Here is a 15,227-nt window from a genome sequence, read left to right as displayed (position 1 = left end):
CTGGGGCTCCGAGACCTTGTGATAAACCTTAAGGGGTTGGACCAGATTTGGGGTGCCCCCAAAGTTGGGGTGGCCAGAAAGCAGAAGCCCCTCAGGACTCTATCAGGTGATTTGCCAAGGACGTCTGACGGGGCCCAGAGGGTTTCAAGGGAAGGCTCCAGAGTCGGGCAGATCAAGGTTTAAGTTCTGTCACTTGCGAGCTGTGTGACTTTGGGCAAATTACTTACCCTCTCTGATCTTCAGCTGCCTCATCTGTAAAATGGAGATAATAACCCTACAAACCTGAAAAGATTGCCACGAAGAACAGAAAGAAGATAATGTGTACTGCCCAGCACATTCAGCAAACACTGCTTATTTTTTTCACTCCCTTGGAAGCACGTTTAGTATCATCCCTGCCTCACAGGTGGGGTAAAGCAAGACTCCAAAGAGCCGAGACAGCCGCCCCAAGTGACAGGGCCCTGGGACCTCCTCCCTGTGTCTCCCTGCCCCCAGGAGGAGGCCTCTGCCTGGCATCAGTAAAATACAGCCCCCCCCGCCAGAGACCGCCCCCGCCCCCTCAGGCCTCACATGACCTGGCCCAGCCCCAGAGTTTTCCAGTCAGTCACTGGGGAGGAAGCCAATGCCCCAGGAAACTGCTTAAACACCGGCTCCGGCTCCTGGGAAGGCAAGTTCCCAGCTCCCGGCAGTGACCCAGCTCCTCCCCCGCCTCCCAGGGCGTCACCCATCCTCGGAGACCCAAAGGGCAACACTTAAAGGCGGGGGGGCCTGCAGATGGTGATGGTCCACGGGCGCTCCGGTGAGCCCCTCTCTGGGAGTTACTCACCACCTGCTTCCACCCTTGAGACTCTGGTTGTTTCACTTGAGGAACCACCACCTGGGTGCCCTGCCATGCTGTGGGACCTCAGGCAAGTTTCTTAACCTCTCTGAGTCTCAGGAACCTCCTGAGTCAAGAGAAACGAGCAGCGTCTGGGAAGCACGGAGGAGGCAGCAGAGTTCGAACAACAACCCAGGAGTCAGAGCACCTGTGACAGCCTCTGCAGGTCTCCCTGACCTCTCCTGTCCCTCCCGGCTCGGTCTCCACCCAGGACAGCAAGTTCTGAGCACGCTGAGCACGTCCCTCCCCAGACTGAAACTCTCCAACGGCTCCCGTGGCCAAGATACACTGAGCTCCTAGTAAGACGGAGTCCCGGGCCATACCTCCTCTGCCAGGCAGGGCGGGACAGCCCAGCCCCTGCACACACCTGGGCCCCCTCCGTCTCCCTGCACCAGCACCCTGCTCTGCCCCCTCCCCGGGAAAGTTCCCTGAGCACCTCTGCCAGTCAGGCGCCTCCCCCGCATCAGTTACCTCCCTGTCCCCACACCCACCCCGGACACGTGGTCACCGTATCTCACTCATCTCCAGCTCCGAGCCCAGCACCCGGCTCCTAATAAGGGTCCGATACAAATGCTCCAGGCGGGGAGGAACGCGAGGACAAGCAGATGAAAGCAACTTATCAGACCCGTGAGCTCCGGCGTCCTCCTCTGCAAACACGCAGCCCTGGGGGAGGCAGCCGACTCGCTGGCCGCGTGCCCTCACCCCTGGAGGCTGGTGCGGGCCTGCCCTGCCGGGGGGCACCTCACCTCACAGGCCTCGCCCCCTCCCCCTGAACGGTGAGCACGGGAGCAGCACCCACAGCTCACCCGCGGTGAGGACTCGGGGGTCAGGCCCCCCAGGGGGCGGGGTTCAGGGTCTAGCAGGGAAAGGGGGTTCCTTGCACTGGACCTCAGGGGAAGGCAAGTGGGAGGCGGGCGTGACGGGGCCCTGAGCTTCTGCCGCAGGGTCCTCCGAGCGCCTGGACACCACTCTCCCGACCGGCTCAGACACTGCCCTCATCTGCCACCTGTGTCCCGCGACCCAGCCACCCAGTGCCCTGGAGAACACAGACCCTGTGGAGGCAGGGATCAGGGGCTCAGCCCCACTGCGCCATCTCAGACCAGCCGCCGACCTCTCTGCTCCCTTCTCTCCACACAACAGGGGTCAGTCACTGCTTCCGCCAACCGTGGGGACCCAGGCATCTCTGCCCGTTCCTCTAGCGGCTGCAGAATGACCTCTCCCAGGGGGCCCACACCCTCCCCATTCTCACCCTCACAGTTCTCGTGGCCCTTACCTCACCACCCTCTGCTCAAGGTTTCATTGAGAAACATGAGGCTGTCCGCTGGGACTGTCTCCAGCCTTCCTTCTGTGCAATCCAAATCTACCCCCTCTTCTCCCATTTCCTAAAAGCATCCCTGCTCCCATCAAGGAGCTGGGATAGGAAACTGTAAATCCTGAAAGAGATGGGAATACCAGACCACCTGACCTACCTTCAGAGAAACCTGTATGCAGGTCAGGAAGCAACAGTTAGAACTGGACATGGAACAACAGACTGGTTCCAAATAGTGAAAGGAGTATGTCAAGCCTGTATATTGTCACCCTGCTTATTTAACTTATATGCAGAGTACATCATGAGAAATGCTGGGCTGGAGGAAGCACAAGCTGGAATCAAGATTACCGGGAGAAATATCAATAACCTCAGATATGCAGATGACACCACCCTTATGGCAGAAAGTGAAGAAGAACTAAAGAGCCTCTTGATGAAAGTGAAAGAGGAGAGTGAAAAAGCTGACTTAAAACTCAACATTCAAAAAACTAAGATCATGGCATCCAGTCCCATCACTTCATGGCAAATAGATGGGGAAACAGTGGAAACAGTGGCTGACTTTATTTTCTTGTTCTCCAAAATCACTGCAGATGGTGACTGCAGCCATGAAATTAAAAGATTCTTGCTCCTTGGAAGAAAAGTTATGACCAACCTAGACAGCATATTAAAAAGCAGAGACACTACTTTGCCAACAAAGGTCTGTCTAGTCAAGGCTATGGTTTTTCCAGTGGTCATGTGTGGATGTGAGAGTTGGACTGTAAAGGAAGCTGAGTGCTGAAGAATTGATGCTTTTGAACTGTAGTGTTGGAGAAGACTCTTGAGAATCCCTTGGACTGCAAGGAGATCCAACCAGTCCATCCGAAAGGAAATCAGTCCTGAATATCCATTGGAAGGACTGATGTTGAAGCTGAAACTCCAATACTTTGGCCACCTGATGTGAAGAACTGACTAATTTGAAAAGACCCTGATGCTGGGAAAGATTGAAGGCGGGAGGAGAAGGGGACGACAGAGGATGAGATGGTTGGAGGGCATCACTGACTCAATGGACATAAGTTTGAGTAAACTCCGGGAGCTGGTGATGGACAGGGAGGCCTGGCGTGCTGCAGTCCACAGGGTCGCAAAGAGTCGGATGGGACTGAGCAACTGAACTGAACTCCCATCGAGGGCCCAGCGCCTCACCCCACCACCCCCACTTCATCACACCGGGGACCACCCTCTCTCGTTTGCCTAAAGAACAGGCTCCTGAGGACGTCCTTGGCAGTTCAGTGGTTAAGACTGAACCTTCTAATGCACGACCAGGTTTGATCCCTGGTGGGAGAACTAAGATCCCACACGCTTCAGGGTGAAGCCAAAAAGTTAAAGAACAAAACAGACCTGGCTGCTGCCCGGCTGTGTCTTGCGCCCTCCTGAAGCAGGCCTGGCCCCCAGCACAAGCCACTTCCCTCCCCGGGGACATCTTTTCCCAGCTGCTCTTCACTCGGCCAGCATCTCGACACTTGGTCCCCTCCTGGCCCCTCAGCCTCTCCCACTTCAGACTCCAGCCCCTCAATCTTCCAGAGGTGCTCTTACAGTAGCGGCCCACACTGCCTCTGTGCTTCCGTCTGGTCTGACCTGCACTCTCAACAGCCTGCAGCCGTGGCGACTACCAGGTCTGCACTGCGGCGGTCTCAGGCATCGTGCAGGCTTCCCAGACACCCCACTCTCCCTTCCCGGAGCGCCCAGCCACCTCCCCCCAGCCTCCGGGACCCCCCTGACCCCTGCGTGGTCCCGCCTGCACCACCTATATGCTAATGACACCCAACCAAGGGGCCCCCACGTCACTCCTGGACTTCAAGCCAGCCTCTCACATCTGATCCCAACTGGATTCTTGGATTCCCCAAAGCTATGCTTCCAGCCTCCTTTGAACCACCTTTTGTTAATGACATCACCACCCACCAGACACTCAAAAGAAGATTGCAGAAGTCTTGACTCCTCTTGATTCCTCTCTTTCCCTCACCCCATAACCAATCCACCAGCAATCCCAGCTGCCTCTTTTTCTGATAAGCAACCTGCATGCAACCACTTCTCTCCAGCTGAGTGGCCTCCACTCACACCCCGGCCACGCTCGCCCTTCACCCGGGCCTGAGTCCACCCGGCCCCCAAGCCACTTCTCTTCCTGCAACCAGAGGGCCCCTCCCGGAGGTATGTCGGAGCCCACCAGGCTCCAGCGGGCCGTGGAGGGCTGCAGGGACGGGCTGGGGGCACACGGTCACCTGCGGGCAAGGCTTCCCCTTTCCCATCCGTGCGTGAGGCCCTCACCCCCCGGCACCCACTCCAGAGCTTCCATGTCACAGGCACTCGGTTTATTTCTGAATAAATTATCTGGAAAAAGGTAAACTTATTTCCAGTGCTGTTAATAGCTGAAATCTTGAGGATCATATTTCATTAATAAAGTATGCACGGGTAACTAAAGAAAAACTGCTGACGGCTTCCTGTTGCACCTGGATTAACCATCCTAACCTGCCGTGATCCGTGACCTGAAGGGCCCTGCACGGCCCCTCACACTGCTCCCGCCCCCCACCTGCTGCAAACCAGCCGGATCGTTCTGGCCTCGGGGCCTTTGCATCTGCTGTGCCCCAGCCTAGGACACTCCTCTCTGCTCTGAGCAGGGGGAGAGGAGGGGTCCCCTTGTCATTCAAGACTCAGCCTGGGGACTTCCCAGGGGTCCAGTGGTTAAGACTCCAAACTCCCAGTGCAAGGGGCACGGTTCGATCCCTGACCAGGGGACTAGCATCCCACCTGCCACATGGTGTGGCCAAAAAACTTGAAAATAAAACATCTTTTTAAAAAGACTCAGCTTAGATGCCTCCCCTCAGAGAGGCCCCCTGACCACTTCAAGCTGACAGACTCTGCAGCACTAGTCCACACACACCCTTCTCTGCCAACCCCGCCCCCACCCCATTATTCCCGTCCTATCACATTAGGTCGTTTGCTTCGCAGGACTAGTTTCATCACAGGCCGTTTACCCTGTTGCCTTGTTTGATTTCTCTGGCTTCTGTCTCCTCCGCCATCACGAGAGACCCACGGGGAAGTCCTCCCACTGTGGTAACAGCAGGCCACCCTGCCAGGCTCTGGTGGGGGCCAGGCACTGTCCTGAGCAGCGTACTCATGTGACCGCATTTCACAGACGGGGAAACAGATTCAGGTGCGGCAGAGAAAGAGGCCTGGGAGGAGCGGGGTACCACCGCCCTGCACCCCCTCCCAGGCCCAGCCCAAACCCAGCCCTTCATGGGTCCTGAAGAGGTACCTGCCGACTGAGCAGATGAACCGCTGAACAAACGAAGGTTACGCGCTGCAGGGCTGAGAGAGGTTGTCTTCAGGGGGTGCAACAAAGGGCGATTTTAAACGTCTTCTCCCTGAACTTTCCAAGTTTCCTTCAATGGTCACATAATACATGCATGATTTAAAAGTAAAATAAATCCTGATTTTAAAGAAATTCAAAGGTTCTGAGTAATGTTTGGGTTCATGAATATTCTTCAATTTCCAGAGACTGTTATTCCTCTACTTAATTTAAACCATTGTTTTCCTAGGGAAATTGAATAAAAAGCCCACATTTTTAAAGCTCGCGCCAAGCCTGCCCACTTCAAACAGTGCAGAGAGGGCAGTAACGGGAGCCGCCTCCCGCCTCTCACTCAGGGCTGGACTCGGGGACGCACCCCGATCAGGAGCCGCTGGAGGGGGTCCTGTGGAGGCCAGGCTCTCGGGGAGCAGGGGGCTCAGCCCCAGAAACGCCGCCCCGCCTCAGGCCCCAAGCGCAGCCGTGCACAGGGGTCACCCCAAGCCACTGTGCTGCCCCGGACCTGGGCTGTCCCTGCACGAAGGCGGTGGGGAGGCCGCCCTCCCGGCAGGCTGGTGGCAAGTTGAAACCCCTTGGCAGATGGGCCCCCTCTCAGCCAGCAGGTCAGAGAAAGGTGAAGCCCGTGGCTCAGCGCAGGCTCTGACCCGGGGGTGGGCACAACCTATACTCTGGCCGAGCGACCCGTTGCCTGCCCCGAGTCCCCACCGTGTGTGGGTCCTGCTGCCAGGAGCTGTCAGGGGCACAGCCAGGCCAGGCCCCAAAAGGGGTGGCATGGCTCCAGGGTACACAGGTGAGAGCCGGGGCTCTGGGGCAAGCAGGGCCAGGATGAGCCATGCTGCGTCTGATCCTCTGGGCAGGCGACATAACCCACCTGAGCCGTAAGGGGAGCTGATGACACAAGCCCCTTGTCAGGGTGGCCGAGGACTGAAGGAGCTCCCTGAGACCTGTGCCCGCCGCCGAGCCTGCCCCGCGTCAGTATGAGCTACGACCCACAGTGCTCTCCAAAACACCAGTCGTTACTATCTGCTTTTTCCAGATGCCAGGCCTAGCGGTCCATCTGGCACCGAGTTCTATCCTAGGCCTTGACCCTAAACTACAGGGTGATGACCACAGCTATGTGGGTGAGAAGACACACATCCCCTTCCCGTGAAGGGCAGGGTGTGCGAGAGTCCAGACATGTCAGTCTTCGCTCCCTCCCTTCTTCCACGGGAGAAGGGAAACGGAACAGAGTGGGACTGCAGGAAGAGCTCTTTGGTTTGAATCCTGCCACTCACGCTGTGGCCCCGGGAAAGTCACCCAACCTCTCAAGACTCCGCTTCCTCGTCTATGGGGTTCCCCCGGTGGCTCAGATGGTAGAGAATCTGCAACGTGGGCGACTTGGGTTTGGTCCCTGGGTTGGGCGGATCCCCGGAGAAGGGAATGACTACCCGCTCCAGTATTCTGGCCTGAAAAATCCCATGGACAGAGGAGCCTGGCAGGCTACAGTCCATGGGGTTGCAAAGAGTCAGACATGACTGAGCGACTTAACACAATTCCTCATCTATAAGATGGGATAATGCATGAAAAATGTCTTCCATAAAATATAAACATGAGTTGTCTTTAAGAAACAAGCTCCTAATTATCGGCCTAAATGAAGGGCAGGAGTAGCAGAGGTGATCAAAAGCACTGAATAACCAGGGCTTCCCTGGTGGTCCAGTGGTGAAGACTCTGGGCTCCCAATGCAGGGGGCCTGGGTTCAACCCCTCGTCAGGGCACTATGATGAGATCCCACATGCCACAAGTTGAAACCAAAAAGAAAGAAAAGGCACTGAATAACCTAAATAACCATGACTTTCATCTTTGGGGTGAACAGAAGGAAGCAGACACACCTTCCCAATTCTTCTTTTGGCCTCATATTAAAGCGGAAATCTTTTTTTAAGAGTCCACCAGCCACAGATCCTGGTGCTGGCGCAGGGGCAAGTTTAGGGGGTAACAAGAAAGTGCCCACAAATTAAAGATTTTGAAGGGAGCAGGCACAGAGCAGATGGCCTGGAAGGAGAGGTGTGGCAGGGTTCCTCCGCAGGTACCCAGATGATGCTGGGCACTCAGACTTGAGGAAGTTTCAGGACTTGCCCTGTTCTGTCACGAACCCTGCAGACTCCCAGCTCGCTGACTCCCAGCTCGCTAAGCTTCCGACAGCTCATGCCTCTGAGCCTTGGCAGTTCCCTCCACCCAGACCCCTGCCTCTCCCCACCCAGTCTACTGCCGCACTCTGCACACCCTCCTGGATATAGCTGGGCACACACCCCTCTCCCAGCCAGGGCTCTCAGACTGTCCAGGAGCTACAGCCTGCCCATTCGACAGTCCGATTCTGCTCTGCCCCTGACTCCACATGGATGCGTCCTGCCCACTGCTGCCAAAGCAGCACCAGCCACCCGCATCCCGACCACGACAGCTTCACCAGCCCCGAGCTATTCAGCTTGGCCACAGCCTCTCCTCGGGCACGCCTGCCGCTTGGCCTCCCAGATACCTGGGCCGTCTTGAGTGTGGTTTTCCCATCGGGGCCAAGCAGGCTCTCAATTAACTGAAACGTATCCGTATCCCACGTGCCTGGGAAGGTAAGCGCGCAGTGTCTGAAGGCAGAGCTCACCTGAGGGCCACTTCTTCAGTGTCACCCTGCCATACCAGCCGACCCCGCCCCGGGGCGAGCTGCCATGCTCCCTCTGCTCCTGTGAGGGCCCTGGAGGGTCGTCAGGTCAGAACGCCAGCTCCAGGGGGCCGGTGCCTGGGGAGACCACTGCCAGATCCCCACGGCGTGCGGGTGGATGTCTAACCACTGGTTCTCCGGAGGGGGAAGCGGGGGTGGCTTGATTTTCAGCGTTTCCCGGTTTCCCTGCTGTAAACACCCTCGTGTGCTCAGTCGCTCGGTCGTGTCGGACTCTTCGCCTAAATTCTCCAGGCAAGAATGCTGGAGTGGGTTGCCATTTCCTACTCCAGGGGATCTTCCCGACCCAGAGAGCGAGCCCGGGTGTCTTGCGTCTCCTGCATTGGCAGGCGGATTCCTTACTCCTGCACCCAATGCTCTCACTGTGGCCAAGTTCAAGCTACAAGGCGAGCCACTGAACCCAGAGCTGGGAAGAGACGGGAGGCAGCGGGTGGGTGGACAGTACAGCCCCCACTGACGAAGGCCCCATTTACCATTTTTCAGTCTCACGACGGTGTGAAGGCAACACGCATTCGGTGGAAACTGCACTTGGAAATCTGAGTCTGGATCTTTTCCCAGGCTGGCGGTGTGTGCAGGGCAACACTCTCTCGTGATGCAGGGCAGGGCAGCCCGCCTCCACTCCCGGCCAGACCCGCAGTCGCTCACCACCACTCTGCACCCAGACAGCCACTCTGCGTTTCACTTTCAGTCCAGTGCTCGATAAACTGCATGAGACAGTCAACACTCTATTATATAAACAGGCTTTGTGTTAGATGATTTTGCCCAACTATAGGCTAATGGGAGTGTTCTGAGCCCGTTTAAGGTAGGTGAGGCTAAGCTATAATGTAGGTTAGGTGTATTCAATGCATTTTTGACTTATGATATTCTCTTTTTTAACATTTTATTTCTTTATTGGCCACACCATGTGGCTTGTAGGATCCTAGTTCCCCGACCAGGGGTGGAACCTGGGCCCTGGCAGTGAAAGCACTAAGGCCTAATCAGTGGCTCACCAGGGAATTCCCTCGACTTCGATTTTAAACAGACGATGGGTTTAACAGGACCCATCATAAGTTGAGGGACATTTGCGTATGTGCATATATATGTGTGTATATATATAGAGAGAGAGAGAGAAACATATATACATACAAAAGATACAAATAACCACAAAGAGAGAGGCAACAGTGAGAAACTGGAAAAGGAGGAAGAACTATAGTTTGAGTATTTATTACCCTTGTTTCCAGTGTAATTTATTTAAGTATAAATTTGTACACTATAGCCAGTTTACTATATACTGTAAACTTGCATGTTAAAAACCCAGCTCACAAAACGCCTAAAATTTAGTAATCAGCTCTCACTTTGGTACAAACTGACTCCAGCACACTACTGTCCGGGGCCAGGCACAGCCTGCGTGAGGACAGGTCACTCCAGGGAGCCCATCAGGCTAGGCGTCCGGTGGAAAGTGACACTGACGCCTCCATCAGGGCGAAGAGAAACCAAGGGGCTCTCTGGGGACACGCGAGACGAGGGGGAGCATGGGGCCAGCCTTCCGGAGAGAGGGAACCGCGGGCAGAGGCCCTCTGACGGAAGAGCAAGGAGCCGGGAGCCCTGATGGGGAGGCCGGGGAGGCAGCGGAGTGAGAAAGACACGGCCCCCTGAGGCCCCGAGTGCCGGGGGAGGGTTTGGAGCCTCTCAGAGGTTTCACCGCAGTCCCGGGGGCCTGGAGGTTCCCAGACCGGGCCCTCCTGTGTGGTTTACGTCCCTGGAGCCTGGACGCCCTGGGTCACAGTGCCGGGAGGACAGACAGAGGGACAGGGGGAACGCCACAGCGGGGCCCGCAGGGAAGGGCTGAGGCTCAGTGAGCCGCACGGCCTGTCCTCTGTCCCAGCGTCTGGGGGGTAGCGGAGGGGCTGCAGCGGAGAGGGGCGGGACGCCCCCGACGGAAGCCCCGGTTAGGGCCGAGGGCTCTGAGCCAGCCTCAGCGCCAGAGACCCTTCCCCACCAGCCCCCGGCGTGGCCCGAGGCAGGGTCCTCGGGCTCCCAGGCTGAAGGGGGCATCCAGACCCCTTGCCCAGGGTCCCCGCCTGGGACAGGGAGGAAGCACTGCCCCCTGGCTCCGCTAGGTCAGGGGCGGCCTCCCTCTCAGGACTGGCCCGGGGGGGCCCGGGAGGCTGGTCCTCATGTTCCCTGGGCCCACCCCGGATACACGTCTTCTGCCTCCAGCAGAGGCCAGGCCTGACTGCGCTCTGTGGCCGTGGCCTCCCACGGCCGGGGCGTTCTCGCCTGCCTCCCACACTCTCCTCCTCCAGGAGGCCGCCCTGCCCCGCCTCCGGGCAGGGCTCCAGGGTGGGAGAGGCCGGCCCAGGGCAGAAACAAGAGCGCTCCCTGACCCCTCCTCATCTCGGGGACCCCAGGTCAGCGCGGGGGAGCTGAACCACAGGGACTGCAGGACCTAAAGGCCCGCGCGGGAGCCAGAGGGACAAGGAAGCGCTGGGTGGGAGTGAGGATTCCCGAGCTGTCTGCACAGAGCCTGCCACACACACACACAGACACACACACACACACAGAGACACACACACACACACAGAGACACACACACACACACAGACACACACACACAGAGACACACACACACAGACACACACACACACACAGACGTTCACACACACACACAGACACACAGACGCTCACACACACACACGCTCACACACACAGAGACACACGCTCACACACACACACGCTCACACACACACACACTCTCTCTCTCACACACGCACACGCTGATGCACAAAGGCCACACGGGGGGTATGAAGACAGCCGGACGCCGAGGAACACAGAGCTTATCGTGGGGGGCACACTCCAGGACACAGGGCTGACCTACACGCAGAGAGAGGACGCGGCTCCGGGAGCCTCCCCCAGAGACACACCCGGACACACGGAGGCGGCTCCCCCAGAACCGGGGACACAGGATGGAGCGGGGACCCCGGGCTGGCGCGAGGATGCCCGCGGGGCCGCTCGGCCCGGGGTCTCGGGATCGCAGAGCCCCCCTGCCCGCCGCGGGCCGCACTCACCGCTCGGCCTTTGTTGTCCGCGCCGCTCACAAAGGCGCCGGCGGCCGCGCCTCAGCTGCCCGGCGGCCGCGGGCGCCCATGGCCGGGCCGGCCCCGCCCCGCGCCGCCGCTGGCCGCCGATGGCAGCCGCGAGGTCACGCCGCCCGGCTCCCCCCGCCGCCGCCGCCGCCGGCCCGCGCGCACGGCGCCGCCCCGGCCCCCCGCCCGGCCGTGGCTGAGGTCACCGCTTAACCCCTGCGGGCCGGGCGGCTGCGCGCGCGCGGGACCCCGGGAGGCCCGGAGCCTCCCAGAGCTCCCCCCAGGCCCCAGCGGCTTGGATCCCTCCCGCCCCCGCCCCACTCCGCGGGGAAACGGACGCCCGCAGACACCCCCGGGTCACACAGGGCCCCCCACTCCACCGCCCACCGCGCGTCCCCTCGCCCTCCCAGGCGTCCCAGGAGGGCTCTCCGGCCCATTCTTGCTTCTCCTCCTTCCAGGAGTCTGCCCCGGGCTCTCCCCAGAGGGGTGAGGATGCCTGGGTTGGCCCCAGAGGAAAAGTCAGACCTGCGATGCCCCCACCCTGTCTCAGCCGCAGAGGGGCCTCCTGAGGGCTCTGATCAGCCTCAGGACCACAGCACTGGCAGCTGCGGGCGGTGAGGGCTCTGAGCTTAGCAGCCAGCCCGCCATGTGGCTCCATTTTCCTGATGAGAAAACGGGGGCTCAGAGCTGTGACTTGGCAAAGCCCACCCAGCACGAAGTGGTTGACCCGAGATCCTAGCACACCCCTCCCTTATAGCTCCCAAAGCTGCCAAACACTAGTTACTCCTTCTCAGAAATCCAAAGACGCCTCCGGATATGATGCAATTAATTACAGTTATCAGGCCATTAATTAAGATTATCCCTGTTGTTGTTAAACACTGCCCCGCTACCTCCCTATTTGCAAAGAAATTCACACTCAGGCTTATCAGCAATTACTAGGGTTGATAATGATGAGTTTTGCAGCCTCCAAAGGGCACAGGTGTTATGCTGGCTGGAGGCTGTGTTGGCCTGTGTTTATTCATTCAAACAATCAGGAAAAAAAAAAAACACCATTTTTTTTTCTTTTAACTACTCCCTGTTTGGCAGGCACCAGTCTTAGGGGCTAGGAATGAAACAAGGAACCAGAGAGACCGCGGCCCTGCCCCCTCACCGAGGAGAAGGCACGGAATACAGGCCTCCGCAGTCCAGCAAGACAAGCCACACCAGTCCGTGCTCTCTGAAATCATCTTACTCATTGTTGGGGTTGCTTGTTTATTGTCCATCTCCACACGAGAACATAAACCCCATAGAGCTTGCTTAAGAGTTGTTCACAGAGTCATCCTAACCCCCAGGCCCAGGGCAACACTGGGCTCAGAGTGTGTAGCCAGTTAATATTTGCTGAGCACTTACTATGTTCCGGGCTTCCCCGGTAGGTCAGACGGTAAGGAATCCACCTGAGATGCAGGAGACCTGGGTCAGGAAGATCCCCTGAAGGAGGGAATGGCAACCCACTCCAGTATTCCTGCCTGGAGAATCCCATGGACAGAGGAGCCTGGCGGGCTGCAGCCCATGAGGTTGCAAAGAGTTGGACACGACTGAGCGACTCACACTGTTATGTCTCCAGACATCATTCTAGGCACACAGGAGACATCATGGAGTGAAACAGGCAAGGCCCCCGCACTTCTGGATCATCCATTCCAGGGACAAATAAACAATGGAGGAAGGTTTCCAGGATGCCAGAAAAGCGGCAAGAACATCTTCAGGTGTCTATCAGGTGACCTCAGAGCTCATGGCATTAAGCCCTGGACCAGAATTTAGACATTCTGATTCTGCTGGCACAGAAAGAGCCAGTACAAGCCCCTGGACCTATTCCACCCCCTCCCTGGCTGGCTTGTTTCCCTCCTGGTTCTGAGCCCTCTTGAGTCCTCTGGTCTGGAACACCTGTCCCCTGTTTGGCCGCACTGAAGCCGACCCTCTTCCCAGATCCAACAGAAGGCCCGGCATCTCCAGGACGCCTCTGCACATGGCCCCTGCTCCCCAACCTCCTCTCCCACTGAGCTCTGCAGCTTCGCCCTTTGGTCAGTTGCTTCTGCTAGCACTTCTGTTTCTTTTAGTTGATTCTGGGCAGGTACTGACTTGAACTGTCTCCGAAGTAGTTGAACTGTCTTGAGGGAAGCTATGATCCAGGCTTGGGGGTGGAGGCCATACCTCAGGCTCCCTTTGTGTCGCCAAAACCCAGCAGAGGTTAGAAGCACACCCAGTGAGCACCCTCAGGCCCTTAGCAGTAGACCCCTCTGGAGCCAGCATTGCAATCTACCAGCTCATACAACAAATGGACCTACAGAAGCATTTTGTTTTGCCCACAGTGATTTTGTAATTGTTGTTAATTAGCTCCCAACATTTAACAGTTGATAGATTTCCCTTAAGTTGCCGGATTGCTGGCTTCTCTTAACACATCTGAAGATCTGCTGATGCCCGGCTCCGCAGGCCACACTCTGTCGGCCCCAAAGGGCCGGGGCCATAGAAAGAGCTGTGTCCTTCCACTTGTCACCGTCCCTCCGAGCCCTGCGTCACCCATTTGACCTTGACCCCCTCTGTGAATGAGTGTTTTCATTTTCTCTCTACATTCCACTGAGAAGAAAATCACATCATGGAAACACACACTCGAGAATAAATGAGCCCGCAGCCCTCACCTTCTAGGCCAGGCCAGGCCCCAGAAGTAGTCGCTCAGATGTGCCCGACTCTTTGTGACCCCCTGGACTGCAGCCCCCCAGGCTTCTCTGTCCATGGAATTTTCCAGGCAAGGATACTGAAGTGGGTTGCCATTTCCTTCTCCAGGGGATCTTCCCGACCCAGGGGTTGAACCTGGGTCTGCATCTCAGGCAGATTCTCTACCAGCTGAGCCACCAGTGAGGCTCAGGCCAGGCCAATTCTCCTGCCTTCTTGCTGTCCTTGACATCCTGCTCTGACACGAACGCACCCCTTCTCTCTCACCGGCCCGACCTCACATGCCGAGCGCCACAGCATAAACGAAGGCGCGAAGCATTTCACTGGGCCTTTGCTCCTTCTCCTGGAATGCCGTTACTGTCCCACACCGCCCCGCCCCTCCAAGACACTGTGGCTTTCGGATGCTCTCCACGTTGATCACACCTTCTCAAGGATCTGCTCTCCAGTGCTCACATAGCACCCTACAGTCTCCCCCTCACCCTCCTGCAGTCTTTTCTGCGGGATTTGCCCCCACGTCCTCCCCTGGCCTGTGAGTCCTCGGAAGCAAGGACTCTGCTGTCTCACTCACGCTGGAATCCCCAACACCTGGGACAGAGCCCGATGGCGCAGAAGCATGAGATAAATATTTGCTAAATAGATGAGCAATTGGCTTTCAACAGCCCCAAAAGGAACAAAAAGGATTTCTGGGACTGTTTCCACGTCCCAGAGCATTCAATTAACCAGAATTTCACACTCGCCGAGCATCCTGGTGGTGCAGGATCTATTGTGTAAGCATCGTCATGAATGCTATGTCTGGGCAGGACTGGGACTGCTCCCCCTGGGCTCCAGGGCCTATCGGGGAAGGGGGGAGGCCCAGGGCACAGCGGTGTCTTCTGTTGGCCAGAGAAGCTCAGCGACCTGGCCACGGTTGCTCAGCAAACTGATGACCAAGGAGGATGAGAACCCAGGGCTCCCGCCTCTGCCTCCCAGCCCAGCCCCACTGCCATCAACCCAGCCTTGTAGCAGATCAGAAAAGAAGTGGGTGGATGGGAACGTGGACTTCCCAAGCCTATACCACCCTTGCACAGGCAGTATAAATAGAAAGTGTGCGTAAAGCAACTAGTTCTTATTTCCCGTGTCATCAAACCAATCATGAACAGACTCTTCTCTAAGAGATGCTGGATCACATTTTGATTATGAATGAGGACGATGGGGTCTGTCTTACCAAAATGAAACCTCTTTCCAGAACACTGCTG

General features: G+C 57.4%; 1 protein-coding gene across 5 annotated transcripts in view; it reads right to left on the bottom strand.

The window, feature by feature from the left end:
* ARHGEF10L (Rho guanine nucleotide exchange factor 10 like) overlaps positions 1–11,351 on the bottom strand; it is a 148,969-nt gene extending 137,618 nt beyond the window's left edge. For all 5 annotated transcript variants that reach the window (XM_061148023.1, XM_061148025.1, XM_061148026.1 and 2 more), the window contains exon 1: positions 11,269–11,351. The gene's annotated coding sequence lies outside the window, so the exon portion shown is untranslated. The remainder of the gene's footprint in view (positions 1–11,268) is intronic.
* Positions 11,352–15,227: the final 3,876 nt, after the last annotated feature.

Source organism: Dama dama, chromosome 8, assembly GCF_033118175.1.
Source record: "Dama dama isolate Ldn47 chromosome 8, ASM3311817v1, whole genome shotgun sequence".
Classification (NCBI taxonomy): domain Eukaryota; kingdom Metazoa; phylum Chordata; class Mammalia; order Artiodactyla; family Cervidae; genus Dama; species Dama dama.
Note: the sequence above shows the minus strand (reverse complement) of the source record. Positions and strands in the feature narration are given on the sequence as shown.